We start from the raw sequence: 16,606 nt of genomic DNA on the forward strand, positions 1-16,606 counted from the left end.
AAAAAATCATATTCTCTCTTACCTAAAGAATCTATTGAATCAAATCTCACCGGTAAGCGGCATTGCATTCTTTAAATGTGAAAGTAAGTTTGTTTGTTTCACAGTTTAAATACTAAATCGACCATCATGATACTTATTCACACATATATACAACAGTGGAGTATCTACTCGTATGTGAAAAGACATACGTGGTGCGGGCGAAAACAAGTTACAAATGAAACTTTTGGCAAAACTAAAGGTGCGTTAAGTAAAGATACCGACAACATTTGATTTGAAACGTAACCGAATAATATATCTATACTAATATTTTAAAGCTGAAGACTTTGTATGTTTGAACGCGCTTATCTCAGGAACTACTGGTTCCAATCTAAAAATTATTTTTGTATTGAATAAACCATTTATCGAGGAAGGCTTTAGGCTATACGAGTATAACACGCTGCAACTAGTAGAAGCAAAGAAATAATGGAATATGTGAAAAAAACGGGGGAAATTATTGATCCTTGAGGGCTTTCAATGATGCCTAAAATAACTATTCTACGCAGACGAAGTCGCGGGCACAGCTAGTATCAAGATAAAAATTAGCTTCAGTATTTTTGATTTGGCTTACGTGTGCGAATAAAGTTATAGGAGAATCATTCCGAAATAATTTTAAAGAATGCATAGGTAAATAATCTTATATTTACATCGTATGTAATCTTTGAAACTGATTGGAAAAACTTTTCAACATTACATCCTACATAGCGAAACACACTTACCTACCTGTTCAGGAAAAACGGCTAAAATAAATTTTACAACTCGGACTGTTTAATTAAACAGTTTCTTTTTGTTTTTAATGAATTCTTACGAGAGGCAACTTCTATTTTTTCATTTAATTATTTTACTTTGTTTTTGAGTTAATCCAATGTTGACTCGGGATTAAATTTTAAAAGAGGCTTAATGGAAGGCGCGCTTTACAAGTAGATGTATATAATGAGTTTTATCTTGGAACAACCGTGCCATGTGATTCCCGGCACCAATAGAAAAAAGAATAGGACCACTCCATCTCTCTCCCATGGATGTCGTAAAAAGCGACTTAGGGTTAGGCTTATAAATTTGGGATTCTTTTTTTAGGCGATGGGCTAGCCCTTGCTAGCTATATCCCTTGCGAGGTAGACAGAGCCAACAGTCTTGAAAAGACTAAATGGCCACGATCAGCTATTTGGCTTAATGATAGAATTGAGATCCAAATAGTGACAGGTTGCCAGCCCATCGCCCAAAAAAATCCCAAGTTTATAAGCCTATCCCTTAGTCGCCTTTTACGACATCCATGGGAAAGAGATGGAGTGGTCCTATTCTTTTTTTTACTGGTGCCGGGAACCACACGGCACATGTTCTTTTCATGAAAATCGAATTTCGAATAGGAAGATACTAATTTGGGACATTCTGTTGATCTGAAGGCTCTTGACTTGACTGAAGTAAGTTATGAATGCGGATGCAACGATAGAAGTATTCAGGGATTGTGGCAAGTGAAAAGTAGTCTCTGTCTACCACCATGACAAAAGAGTGACATTTTATGTTTTTTTTTTTTTTTACGAGAAACGACAAAAAATTGTGTTATTTTGTGCCATACTTTTCTTGTTGTAGACTTTAAATAAAATTAGGTAGGCCCTTTATTAAAATTTAATGGTCGCTTTCTTGGTTTGAGTGGACCCATGAGGCATCAGCATAATGCGTATTTTGAATCACTGTAGCTGATATACATATTATTATATGTCCTTAAAGTTTCTTTAAAAAAGCAAATTTTCAAAGCGAATTTGCCGTAGGATTTTTACGTACCAACAGAGTCTCCTGCAATTAGTGGGTTTGGTCAACTCTTCCCACGCTTAGGACGGTTTCATTAGTTTTGTTTGATCACACCGGTCTTGTACCTCGCAACATACGAGTATTAATAAGTACTTCTGTCTGTGTGTGAGCTGAAAATAACTTCATGTTTTATGAGTTGTACGGTACCAAGTATAATATGTACTTAGTTGAGGGTTTATATATGGTAACATACCATTTTAAATCGCATAAGAAAGAAACATACATACACGTAGTCACGTCTATATCCCTTGTGGGTTATACAGAGCCAATAGTCTGATATGCCACGTTCAGCTTCCATGGGAAAGAGAAGGAGTTGATATATTCTTTTTTTAATTTGTGCCGGGAACCACACGGCGTTGGCATTGCCCTATATTGACGCATATATACATACATACTAAATAACATTTAAGTTAACTATAACACCTCTCATTTTGAGAAAGGGTCATCACTAATCTCAGGGTCTATCACTTTTGAAAAGGAGACATACAAATCAAGGAGACATCACACAAGATTTGGACAACAGATATAAATATGTAGTGTATTCTTAATCCCGCACAATGGAGTTAACAAACAAAAAATAAAGGTATTTTCGTGCTGACAAAAACGGTGTAACGTCATTCCTCATTGACAATGACGAAACCAGCGTTGTCTCAGCTCTCACCTGGTGACGCCGTTCTTATCAGCACACGGTTATCACCCCGCGCGCGCTTCAGTCTGTTATCCGCTCTCGTCGCGTACGCACGCTATATCCATCGATATCCCAACGCAATCGAGTCCCGAGCACAACACTACGCCCGTAAGTACCTCATCACTACAACTGTCAAAACACGCGCCATTTTTCCACGACCATTTCTTTATGAATTTTCAATTTTTTTTTTAATTCACGCCGTGACCGATGGGTTTGAATGGGAGATAAAAACGTATTCCGATTTCTGATTTTGTTTAAGGCCGTGTGAGTCATAATGGAAAGATATCAAGGCCATCTCATCCTAAAGCATATTTACCATAACAGTCTTAATGTATCAGGTGGGATATGCTTATCTTTGATACCGGTGCGCTATCCTCAATTTAATTTTTCACGCTTCCAAATTTATAAATAGAAGTACGCCGAATTCTTTTCGACACTTCATTCTTAAATATTATACGACTGTTATACATATATTTATTTTCATGGTAATGTACCTTTGAATTTGTGTACACAAATACTTATTTCCTACATTTGAATGAACTTGACAAAATGACGCGTCGTATTTACTCACGACAAAAGTACTAACGGAGTCTGCTCGTATGTTTACTTAATTTTGTTCAGTTTAAACCACAGTGTATTATGTTTTACAAGGTATTTCAGTAAAGCCGCGGCCATGAAACAGAGGGCGCTAGTGCGCTATGAAAAACCGGATTTTTCTCGGAAACTATTGTGACATTGTGAAAAAAAAACGCCCGTAGAAGATGACAGTTGTTTTGTGATGTTTATTTTCAATAGTAATGGCGGATGATTGTCTATTGATTAATCTCACTCAAGGATAATTATTTGTTATATTTGTTTTGCTTTTACCTTATGTAAGTGAGTTTTACGACTATTTGACTTTTTACGATATGAAGCGTTGGTGGTTGTGTTGTGCCGTGTGGTTACCGGCACTTCTGAATAAGACCACTCCCTCTTTCCCATGGATGTCGTAAAGGCGGCTAAGGAAAAGGCTAATGAAGTTGGGATTCGTCTTGAAGGCGAATTAATTTATATGATTAACGGACGAGCTTGCATATAAAGATTGATAAATATAAATGAAGCAAAAGAAGTAGATATATTTTATTGTGACACGTGGATAGATGTAGCTTCATCCTACCTCTCATGAAAAGAGGTGTAATTATATTTATTTTTGTTTAACATGATAGCATCGAAAAGAGGATGGAAAAGTAGGCAGTTGATTGAAATTATATTTAATTAGGTAATTATTTCAAGTCATACCACAGGATCTAATGTTACTATTTGTTACCTCTTTACAGGTCAGCAATAATAAATAAATAAATAAATATATACGGGACAAATTACACAGATTGAGTTAGCCTCGAAGTAAGTTCGAGACTTGTGTTACGAGATACTAACTCAACGGTACTATATACTTATAATAAATATCTACTTATATAGATAAACATCCAAGACCCAAACAGCAATGAACCAATCTCTTGAATTTTTTTGTATAGATACCTACTTATGTTACTATGATTGACTATATATACCTACTGAAGAAGGACATAGGGTACTTTTCATACCTTTAAAAACTAAAAGTTCCCGTGGGATTTGCGAAAAACCTACATTTTTTATAGATGGTGCTAAATTCCCGCGTGTAGGTCTTATAGTGTCTACTTAATTAGAAATAAATGGTGTAAGTGTCGATAATAAATCACGATGGCGCTAAATTAGCGCGAGCGAATATGCGGGTTAAAGCTAGTATAAAATATAACTTACATAAAAATAACTTTTATGTTACACTGATATCCACTCATGTCAGACGGTTATATTTAGGATTACTCTATAGTAGTCTGGTAGTTTAGTTGTTAGTTTGATAATCTAGTGGTCGCAGGTACGAAAATAATGTGCGCGTACAATATATTTTTTTGTTATAATCTTAATTAGGAAATTATCAAAATTAATTTGAAGAAGGCATGTGATTCCTCGAATTTAGGTTTACTTTCATAACCTTCTAACAAAATGAAACTGAAATATATATATAAATGTTATACATACTAGATTTTAAGATTTTAATATTATTATGATCCTTGCGCTAGACCCGATTGCATGGTCAGGTTCCTGGAGAATCTAAGTCAGGTATTTTCACAAAGCGACTCCCGTCTGACCTCCATAACCTTTGCAGATAAACCTGATCCATTTTTGACGACCTCTGTGGCACGGCGATAGTGCGCTTGTCTTTGACACCGGACGTCCCGGGTTCGAATCCCGACCAGGGCATGATAAGAAACGAACTTTCTCTGATTGACCTGGGTTTTGGATGTTTATCTATTAAAAGTATTAATTATAAAATTGTTGTACATTTTACGTGCATGAAGTTTAAATAAATAAATAAAATATGGCGTTGGTTGGTTAGTATCTCGTAACACAAGTCTCGAACTTACTTCTAGGCGATTTTTTTTAATCATGTTTGTACTTCAGTTGCATAAACCTCCAAGATTCTTCATTAAGAGCATAGTATAGAGTATTCAATCAAATTGACGAACATAAGGCAGAAAAGAGTAATAAGTAGGTACATTAACGTGATAAGATTAGAACATATTTACTTAAACTTACCTTAAACTTTCTCTCAACTGAATCTATACTAATATTATAAACCTGAAAAGTTTGTTGTGCGCTAATCTCAGGAACTATTCTTTCGAATGGAAAAAAAAATACGAGGAAGGCTTTAGACTATATAACATCACGCTGCAACTATAAGGAGCAAAGAAATAATGGAAAATGTGAATTAAAAAAACGGGGGAAATTATTCATCCTTGAGGGATTCAACGATGCCCAAAATAACTATTCCATGCGGACGAAGTTGCGGGCACAGCTATTCAGAAGATATCCAGGCTGCACTCAAACTAATTAGCCAGATATAACACATGACTGGACTCAGAACTAAGAACTCCTACGAACTATACAACAAATCAGTGATCGAACTGATTGAAGGAAACTTCGTATAACTAACTCGTTGGAGTTGTTCAAGTGTTGGCTAGTGATGTACCGATAGGTGATCGATGTTATTTACATAATATACAGTACAGTGGAGCCGTGTGGTTCCCGGCACCAATACAAAAAAGAATAGGACCACTCCATCTCGGCTAGGATAGGCTTACAAACTTGGCATTCTCTTTTAGGCGATGGGCTATCAAACTGTCACTATTTGAATCTCAATTCTATCATTAAGCCAAATAGCTGAACGTGGCAATTCAGTCTTATCAAGACTGTTGGCTCTGTCTGCCCCGCAAGGGTAATAGACGTGACCATATGTATGTATAGGCAGGCATATGGGTAGGCAGAGACTTATACAACCTTTAATTTGCCATGAACTCTGTATGCTCCTTTCGCTTCATTCACACGTGTCTCATCATGTACGCTCGGCGGTTACGGGCACTTTTAACCTGACTTTTTGCAGAAAGTAAAACACTCAATATTTCAAGATTATCTAGTAATGTTAATTATTTTAATGGTAAAAAACTTTTATGATTTAAATGCACGAAGGCTTTGGAAATTAGTTTATTCTGGAAGAGATTTCTTCACGGGATAAATTCAATACTGATTATTTATTTTATTCAACTTGATAACTTGTAATTTTTCATGTGAAATATTAGGTAATTTTAGATATTATAAACAAACGATATTCTACTCTACTGAAACTTAGATTATCGAGGACACTATCGATGATATCCTTAGTCTATCTTAGTGATATCACTAGTCTAAGCTCGTGCGTGATACACTGAACTTAGAACTTCCATTGCACATAGGTATAGCCTTACTCGCTTATGTTTTACGCAACTATTTGATAAATATAGGAATTGAAGGAAAGTCCTAGGCGACTAGTTTCGGGAATTTCGTGGTCAAAAGTATTTCAAACCGACGAGTTGTCACGAACAAAATAATGAATGTGAATGGAGTGAAATTATTATGCGGGGATTATGGCAAGCGAATGGATGTTATTTCTGCAAACCTAATATATACTATATTTATAGGAGGGTAAGCAGAACATGGCTTTTCAGTATTTTTAAGAATATTGGCTTTGTCTACCCCGCAAGGGTTATAGTCGTGACTATATAATACATATGATATTATCTAATATCACCCACACAAAGGTTCTCTGTTTAACCTAATGGTAGACTGTTAGATAATGCTATTAACACTCAGTCTATTGTAATTTACAAGTTGTATATGTTAAAATAAAGAATTAATAAATTAATAAAAAATATCATCATTGCGCAAAAGGCCATATAAATAAAATAAATAAATATATACGGGACAAATTACACAGATTGAGTTAGCCTCGAAGTAAGTTCGAGACTTGTGTTACGAGATACTAACTCAACGATACCATAATTTATAATAAATACTTATATAGATAAACATCCAAGACCCAGACTAATCGGAGTAAGTTTGTTCCTCATCATGCCCTTACCGGGATTAGAACCCGGGACCTCCGGTGTCACAGACAAGCGTATTCACCGCTGCGCCACAGAGGCCGTCAAAATCTGTATAAAGCTTCCAGTAAAGTAAAAAACCGGCCACTCATTATCTCTTCTATGAAAAGTCGTAGGATGCAACTAAAGGATAAAAGTACTAACAACTAGTCCATCAAAACATTTCCTATCAGATTGCTGTCTAGCTGTGAGCCGATCGTTAAAACTTTGCCAATTTCACAGTACGTCAAATACCAATACTTTCTATACCTCGGGATTTAAAATCGAGAACCGGGTATACAGTGTCGTGTGGTTCTCGGCACTACTAGAAAATAGAATAAGACCGTTTATTTATGCTCAAATCCGTAGAAACATTGCTTGCGCGTTTTAGTATTTTTTCGTTTGCAGCTTATGGAGTTTAGATGTAGCTGAAGAGTTTGTTTGTTTGAACGCGATAATCTCAGGAACTACTGGTTCCAATTGATTTGAATGAATTGAAAATGTTTTTTCTGTTGAATACACCATTTATCGAGGAAGGCTTTAGGCTATAAAACATCATGCTGCAACTATTAGAAGCGAATAAATAATGGAAAATGTGAAAAAAAAAAACGGGGAAAATTATTCACCCTTGAGGGCTTCAATGATGTCCAAAATAACTATTCCACGCTGATGGAGTCGCGGGCACAGCTAGTTATAGTTAAGATTTCTCTGAATGCAACGGATGCCCCTTACAGGGAGGGAACATCGTGGGAAATCTTGCACATTTCAGTCATCTGAACGAGTAACCATGATCAAAGCTGATCTAGATTTTCTACTAATCTCGGATTTCGCTCGAGCCACAGTGTCTAGTCCTGAAAGGGTCTTTATAAGTTCCCATTCAATTTAATACATACATACATATGGTCACGTCTATATCCCTTGTGGGGTAGACAGAGCCCACAGTCTTGAAGAGACTGATAACTATTTGGCTTAATGATAGAATTGAGATTCAAATAGAGACAGGTTGCTAGCCGTCGCCTAAAAAAGAATCCCAAGTTTGTAAGCCTATTCGCTAGTCGCCTTTTACGACAATTCAATTTAATACATACATACATACCGTCACGTCTATATCCCATGCGGGGTAGACAGAGCCAACAGTCTTGAAAAGACTGAATGGCCACGTTCAGCTATTTGGCTTAACGATAGAATTGAGATTCAACTAGTGACAGGTTGCTAGCCCATCGCCTAAAAAAGAATCCCAAGTTTGTAAGCCTATCCCTTAGTCGCCTTTTACGACATCCATGGGAAAGAGATGGAGTGGTCCTATTCTTTTTTGTATTGGTGCCGGGAACCACACGGCACTTCAATTTAATATTATAAAGAATTAAACAGACATTTGTATATACAAAAACGTGACGTCCCTTACGGTGAACTTTACGCGTATTGGATTGATCTTGGATACTCATCCAGTTGTCTGACTGTGTGGGTTTCCTCACGATGTTTTCCTTCACCGTAAGATGCTCAATAAAGATTATGCCACTTGAACACAATAGGGACCCATTTCCGAAATAAAGACGGATCCATGGGATCTCCTAGACAAAATCATCGGCTCTCCTAGACAAAATCATCGGCTCTCCTAGACAAAATCATCGGCTCTCCTAGATACAATCAACGGCTCTTTGACAAAAGCATCGGCTCTTCTAGATAAAATTATCGGCTCTTTGACAAAATCATCGGCTCTTTAGACAAAATCATCGGCTCTCCTAGATAAAATCATCGGCTCTTTAGACAAAATCATCGGCTCTCCTAGACAAAATCATCGGCTCTTTAGACAAAATCATCGGCTCTCCTAGATAAAATCATCGGCTCTTTAGACAAAATCATCACAGTCGCCAGAAGGATGATGCATACGTACAATCACGTCTATACTCATACGGAGTGGACAGAGCCATTAAACTTCAAAAGGCTGAAAGGCCACGTTCAGCTGTAAGGCTTAATAATGAAATTAAGATTCAATTAGTACCACATCGGTAGTACATCGCCTAAAAGAAGAATCTCAAGTTTATTAGCCTATCCGTTAGTCACCTTTTACGCCAGCCATGTGAAAGTGTAGGAGTGGTCCTATTCTAAAGTGCTGAGAACCACACGGCTACGGCAAGGATGATTATAAGGAATTTTAATTAAAACTCAACACATTTGAGTAGGTAGGCGTTCGGCGCCGCATCGCTATCGAATTCATTGCGGATAAGATTATATTATGTAACTTAACACTATGACTGCCACTTCGTAACATACATTGTTATCTTTTATCTATAGTTTTAGAATGCCCGTGAATATTTTCATGTTATCGAACTCAAAAATATAACATGGTTATGATTAAAATGCTTACGCGTAAAGATTTATAATGTAATTAAAGATTGATAATATTTGTATAGGTAATTAAGCAGGCCTTTCTTGTTATTTTAAAATTTAATTTTAATTTCCCGTGGATGTTGTAGAATCGACTAAGGGATATAGGTTAATAAACTTTGGATTCTTCTTTTGAGCGATGGACTAGCAACCTGTCAATATTTGAATTTCAATTCTATCACTAAGCTAAGCTGTACGTGGCCTTTCAGTCTTTTCAAGACTATTGGCTTTGTCTACCCCGCAAGGGGTATAGACGGCAACATACGCATGTATGTATCCCATAACTTCAGTCTAGAATTTACTATCTGGCTATTTTATTCTTTGTTACATGTTCATAATAATATTAGTTTCTTTTTGTACTTACCATGTAATTATACCAGAACAAAATACGTATTTAACTGTTTACTGTTCACGCTGATGATTTTGGTCAGAATTTCTCGTGAAGTTTAGCGTGTCTAATCCGATTGGAGGCGGTCGCCATGCCAACCTTGCGGACGGTCGTACGACGTCTACGGAATATAGAAACCAAAGGAGGTTCCCCTGTTATTCTGTTAACAAAATATATATCTAACTTATATCCATACATAATCCCACCTCCTGCTCTACATACATACCTTGCCAACTTGAGCCAACAGTCTTGAAATGACTGAATGGCCACGTTCAACTATTTGGCTTAATGATAATATTGAGACTCAAATAGTGACGGGTTGCTAGCCCATCGCCTAAAAAAGAATCCCAAGTTTGTAAGCTTATCCCTCAGTCGCCTTTTATGACATCCGTGGGAAAAAGATGGAGTGGTCCTATTCTTTTTTGTATTGGTGCCGGGAACTACACGGCATGACGTAGTTTATTCGTAAAATAATAGATTCTTGTAATAAGTAGGTACTCTTTTTTTGTTTTTAATGTATTTTAAGGATGGCCATGGCTTATAAACTTAGGATTCTTCTTTAAGGCGATGGGTTAGCAACCTGTCTCTATTGCACTAGCCAAACAACTGAACGTCTTTTCAAGACTTTTGGCTCTGTCTCCCCCTTAAGGGATATAGACGTGATGATATGTATGTATGTATGTGTGACGATGGTCAGTTCGTCCAACGCTTTCCACTTTGTTATTGATTGTACTTCGGCTATATTGAGAATCTGCTATTTTAATAATTTTATACTTTAAGAATTTAATATTTACCGAATAAACCGAAGCTGCATGTAAAAATTTGACTTAACGTAACAAAGTACCTTTGTCGTTTAAGTTATTAAAATTCAATCATTTTTATATCATGTCATTGTTCAAAACTCACTCGTAACTCGTAGCTAGTGATTGGACAAAGGTTTTAATATAAATTATCGAATCGAAATTAATCGTTTAACAACTCAATGTAAAATGTAGGGAGTTACCTACCTATAATTACTTTAGCAATAAATATTGATGTCAAAATTCGTAAAATTCTCGAAACTAAACGTGAGTGATATAAATCCGTAAAAATTAAAATTAAAATTTTTAAATCGATAATAAGTTTTTAAGGTGTTAATTCGATTGTCTTAAACTCAACTCCACCGACAAGAGTTAACTCTTAAATTTAAGAAGTAAATGAAATCAACTGTCGTTACAAATCATATCAGTTACTTTATAACTATAAATTATCTGTCAAAATTTAAATGAATAGTTGGACAAGGTTAGTTGTTAAAATTAAGTCAATTCCTGTTTGATGCAAAGTTTCGAACTAATAATTTGTGTTGGAGTTTCTTGCGGTCAGAGGCAAACCGCTGATGCTAAGCCCCCTTTTGCGACAAGGCACCCTTTAGGAGAATTTCGGGACCCGATACCATCCATACTAATATTGTAAATGTGAAAGTTCATATCTGTCTGTTACAATTTCACGGCACGCTTGATCGATGATTTATTATTTGATTTCGATTAATTTACGTATGAATTTAGTTAGATAGTATTATCTGGAATATTAAAGTAGTAAGTTCATTTGTTTGTTGTCTCTTCACACGTTATCTATTAAACAAATCTTCGTTAAAATTTGCGTATATATATAATTAAAAGTTTGGAGAAGGACAAAGTGTTTCATTCCCGGTGAAAACTATTGTTACCGTATTCTTTTTTTAACTTACATACACATTACCTTTTCGTCATCACCCTTTATATAAGTTTCGTTGGCACATTAATAATGTTCAAATAAGGGTTTTGTGTGAAATAGTCCTTACTTCTTTTAAAACGTAATAATTAACGAAGGGTTAACATTTTTTGTTACAAAAAGTATTATGCCGGAACACAGTACAAATGAATTGATTGATTCTTATTCATCACAGAGTGGAACGGTCGCCAGTGAAAAAAATCGAATTGGTTGAGAGAAAGGAATTAAAAAAAATTTCATGGGAAATTCGTTGCCGGGTGAATGTTTAGAGTGCGGGGCTTTGATAGCGGATGTTCTTTATTTCGGCACGACTGCCTAAAAAAATAGGGTGCGAATTTTGATTGGACGTAGTTTCGAGATTGTTCCATGTTGGAAATGGTATTTTTAAATAATACTATTTAGATTTTACTAGCTGTGCCCGCGACTTCCTCCGCGTGGAATTGTTTTTTTTACCATCATCATTAAAGCCCTTAAGGATGAATATTTTTTTTTTATAAATATTATATATTCAGATTATATTAAAACGACCGGAGCTGGGTGACAACACATGTCTTTTTATATTATTTTTTATAGTGTCCGTGACTTCATCCACCGTCAACACACGTATAGTTCACTGAAAATCTCAATAAAAAAATTGAACCCTCGTGTTGGCCTCTTCGAGAGGCGGAGAGATTGTTTTTTTATAAATCACTTTTAAATTGCTCCAAGCCAAACACATCTCAGAAGACCGAATTCAAATCTTTGCAATAGTTTTCGTGTAATGCGAGTACAAATATGCAGACAGACAAGCACTTTAAAAATCATAATTTTTACTCTAAGTCTACTTCAACACGTAAACATTAACAAATTGTCACGCTATCACCAAGTAATGTATGATAGTAATTCACGCATCTTTAGTACAAGATGTCTTCAAGTCACGTCCTAATGGTCTAAGGGCCCAGATTACGCCTAACAAATAAATAAACAAAGACGGTCGTATATCTAAAAGGTGTCACCTTAAACCCTTAAGAATACTTGGTCCGTGACCTGCGATACAAAAATTTTAAAACTTAACGTTTGAAAATACACCACACTACTTTATTTTAAGGCATAAATTCCTATAAAAAGTGAGGAACTTCTATTGCTTAATCTTAAGACACGGATAATCTGATAAGTTCTATCGGGATGCATTATCCATTAGTTCTATTTTGGGAATAGGTCGATGAGTATTCCAAGTTTGAATTTCGAACAGTGGTCCACTGTTTCTCAACTTATTGTTCCACGATTGTTTAAAGAATGTTGTTTTTTCACGTTCTAATTTTGAAATGTAAAAGACTAACGTACTCAAATTAAATCGGGGGACGTTCTGGCAAAAGGTCAGGTCAAGAGTAATTACCCGAAGCCAATGAGCTTATTCTGAAAGAGTTGTAAATGTGAATGAAGCGAAAGAAGTATGCAAGGGTAGTGGCAATTGGTAAAACGTAGTCTCTGCTTATCCCTCCGGGAAAGAGGCGTGATATTTTGCAAATGTCTCCAATACCGTTCACAATTGCTCATCATCAATATTTGTGTAAGTCAGCTAAGATACTATTATTAGCGTACACGTATCCCGTGGATGTCGTATAAGGTGACTGGGGGATAGGCTTATATACTTAGGATTTCAATTTTAGGATAAGGGCTAGTAACCTGCTGTTATTCTATCATTAAGCCAAACAGCTGACCTTTCAGTCTTTTGATGACTCTGTCTGCCCCGCAGGGGATGTAGACGTGATTATATGTTATGTTATTATGGGTTGCGGAGGCCAGACAGGAATCACTTCGTGTGAAGATCTAACTTATCCAATCCAAGAAAATGAATGACCCCATAATACTCGTATTATATTGAATCATGTTAGATAGGAAACGATTTCTATTAGGAGGTTATAACAAAGATAAGGGTTGCTACGCCAACGCAACGAACATTTTAACATCAAAAACACAATTATGACTACGCTATTTACCTTCGTTTCCTGTAAAATGTTATTAAATTCCACACAGAATTTACGATAAAAGGGAACAAAAAAAAAACGAGTATTCCATACATATTTGCAAAGATTTTTTTTTTCAATTATATTAATGAGGAATACGTAGGTATGTACAGTTCCCATTGAATTCCGAGATGAAAAGTTGCGCTTTGTGCTTATTATTATGCGTATGCGATGTCAATTTTTAATTCATTCATTCATTTTCCGCTTTTAACGTTCTCTCTATGAATTCGTTCGTTCCTATTGTGAATTAGAAAAATATTTTTTTTAAGTGCCGTGTGGTTCCCGGCACCAATACAAAAAAGAATAGGGCCACTCCATCTCTTTCCCATGGATGTCGTAAAAGGCGACTAAGGGATAGGGTTATAAAACCCTATCCCTTAGTCGCCTTTTACGAATCGCCTCAAGATTATCCTTGGGATTCTTCTTGAGGCGACGGGCGAGAATCTCAATCCTGTCATCAAGCTAAATGGCTGAACGTGGCTTATAATTTTTTTTAAGCCTGTTGTCTCTGTCTACCTACTTCTAATTTAAAACGAAGATTAATAAACATCAGTGCGGAAGACGCGGCATCGGCATATCGCTATTAGGGTCTGGGTTCAAATCTGCAGTGAAAAGGCTGCTCTCATCAAAACTTGTGGCCTTTGAATTTAATATTCCAACCGAGCTGAGATTAATCCGTGTTATTAACTTTAATCATAGTTTTAAGGGTTTCTACCTCATCTAAATTCTGTATGTTCTGCGATTAGTTTTATCTGCATTGGATGAAGTCTGAAGTTAACATGGACATATAATAAATACATATAGTCACGTCTATATCCCTCGCGGCGTAGACAGAGTCAACGATATTGAAAAGAGTTAAAGACCACGTTGAAATGATAATATTCTCACACAATTTGAAGTGCTAGAATGTTGGGTTATATATTTATATTCCATACTTATATTTAAAATGCGAATATAAGTTTGTTTGTACAAGTAAGGATACCGGAAAACGACGAGTTTGCATGAAGAGAATTATAAATGTGGGTGAAGCATAAGAAGTATGCAGGGATCGTGGCAAGTGGAAAGGTATCTCTGCCTACCCCTCCGGAAAGAGGCGATATTTAATGTTTGTATTGAAAATAGTCTTCTTAACGTAATTTAACGTGACGCGGGCTAAAGTAAGTTTAATGTATATTTACGACTGTCAATACAAATTTGATGATAATTTAATCATAGAATTCCGTCACATTACGTTTGTTAGATATAAGGAAATAAAGACACATTAAAAACCTTACTCTTTGCTTCAGTCGGGTAATACATACATTTTTATTTGTCACCATAATATTTTTATTTCAATTCGGCGGTCACGAAATTGGCAAAGGATCGTTTTCTACGTCGTAACACCAAAACGTAACAGCGTCGAAATCTGAAGAAGTACGAGTTACTTGATAACGGATGAGATCATAAATAATTCAGCGATGACCCGTATTCACGGGCTCAACTCTCGGAAATTTTATACCCTATCACTTTTGTTTTTGATGATACATGGTATACATATATTGAAACATGAGCTTGCATGGCAAAGTAAAGGAATGCATTAGATAGATTACAAGTAGGAAGATGTACCTAGTCTCTGTAATAGACTTTTTAACACAGACACACACACACACACACACACACACACAAATGCAAACGCGCACATAAACACGCAAACACGCGCGCGCGCAGTCAAATATAACACGTCATTGTCTCTTACGAGGCAGCCAGAGCCAATGGTTACATGGTGCACCATTTTAAGCTAGATGATATCATACCTATATAGATATACCACGTCTTATTCCTTACGGGGTAGACAGAGCCGACATCCAAAGGCCTCATTCAGCTGTATGGCTTGTTGATGGAACTGCACACTATAGTGCTAGCGGATAACCAAGCATAATTATTCCAAATTTTATAGCCATACATAATTTCTTCTTTTTCCTGGCGTAAATTTTGGTTACATCCATCTCAGCTTGTACCAAAGGTTCGACTGCCAGAGAATGCCTTGTGGCATAAGTACATTTTACGTTCATAAAGTTTAAATAAATAAAATATTCAAATTTCTTGAGAAACTGTAGCGGGAGTGATAGTTCGGCTCGACCGCCACCAAAGGGAAGATCGTCCGCCAGGCTAAGTGTTATGCCTGGGGAACCGCGGCTCCGACGATGTTGTGTCAGCGGTTGTATATATTGCTCCAATCCGTGAAATCTTTGCTTGCGCGATTCAGGTTTTTCGCTATTTTTGTCGCCTTTCACAACGTCCAACGGAAAGAGATGGAGCACATGAGGCTATTTTTAGTGCCGGTTCATTTATCATTGAAATTATAAAAAAAATATTTCTTTTTAAAATTGTCCTTTAGTCATTTGAATGTACATACATACATACATATGGTAGACAGAGCCAACAGTCTTGAAAAGACTGAACGGCCACGTTAAGCTATTTGGCTTAATGATAGAATTGAGATTCAAATAGTGACAGGTTGCTAACCCATCGCATAAAAAAAGAATCCCAGGTTTGTAAGCCTATCTCTTAGACGCCTTTTACGACATCCATGGGTAAGAGATGGAGTGGTCCTATTCTTTTTGTATTGGTGCCGGGTACCACACGGAATGTATGAAGTTTATAAAATAAATACTTACTTGTGACTTGAAATGCAGTGCATTAGAAGTCTAGAAGTCACGGTAGCAATCTTTAAAGTACCTATAATGATAACAAGTTGCTGTGTACAATCGGTTATAGATGTAATTACGACATAATAGCTGTGAGTGTGTCTTCCAAGAAGGTTAACTAAGGGTTGACGTACACTAAAGTTTATCACAGAATATTTTAATATTAATTGACTCTATGGTATAAATTTATCCTACTAATACGAGTATTATAAATGAAAATGCTGCAGTGTAGTTTGTTCCGCCGCTTCTTCGACACATGCGCTTTGGAAGCGGTAGTAGTTATAATTAGATTTAAGTGATGTGACGTCAATAAGTGATACCTTGTATCCAATTTTGAAAATAAATCTATTCTATTCTAAAATGCTAAAATTTGTGAGTATGTC

General features: G+C 36.2%; 1 protein-coding gene across 1 annotated transcript in view; it reads left to right on the forward strand.

The window, feature by feature from the left end:
* The first annotated feature begins 2,563 nt into the window (after positions 1-2,563).
* Positions 2,564-16,606, forward strand: part of LOC106142307 (adenylate cyclase type 6) — a 200,180-nt gene continuing 186,137 nt past the window's right edge. Inside the window, exon 1 of the mRNA XM_060953665.1 lies at positions 2,564-2,638. The gene's annotated coding sequence lies outside the window, so the exon portion shown is untranslated. The remainder of the gene's footprint in view (positions 2,639-16,606) is intronic.

Source organism: Amyelois transitella, chromosome Z (genome assembly GCF_032362555.1).
Source record: "Amyelois transitella isolate CPQ chromosome Z, ilAmyTran1.1, whole genome shotgun sequence".
Taxonomy (NCBI): Eukaryota; Metazoa; Arthropoda; class Insecta; order Lepidoptera; family Pyralidae; genus Amyelois; species Amyelois transitella.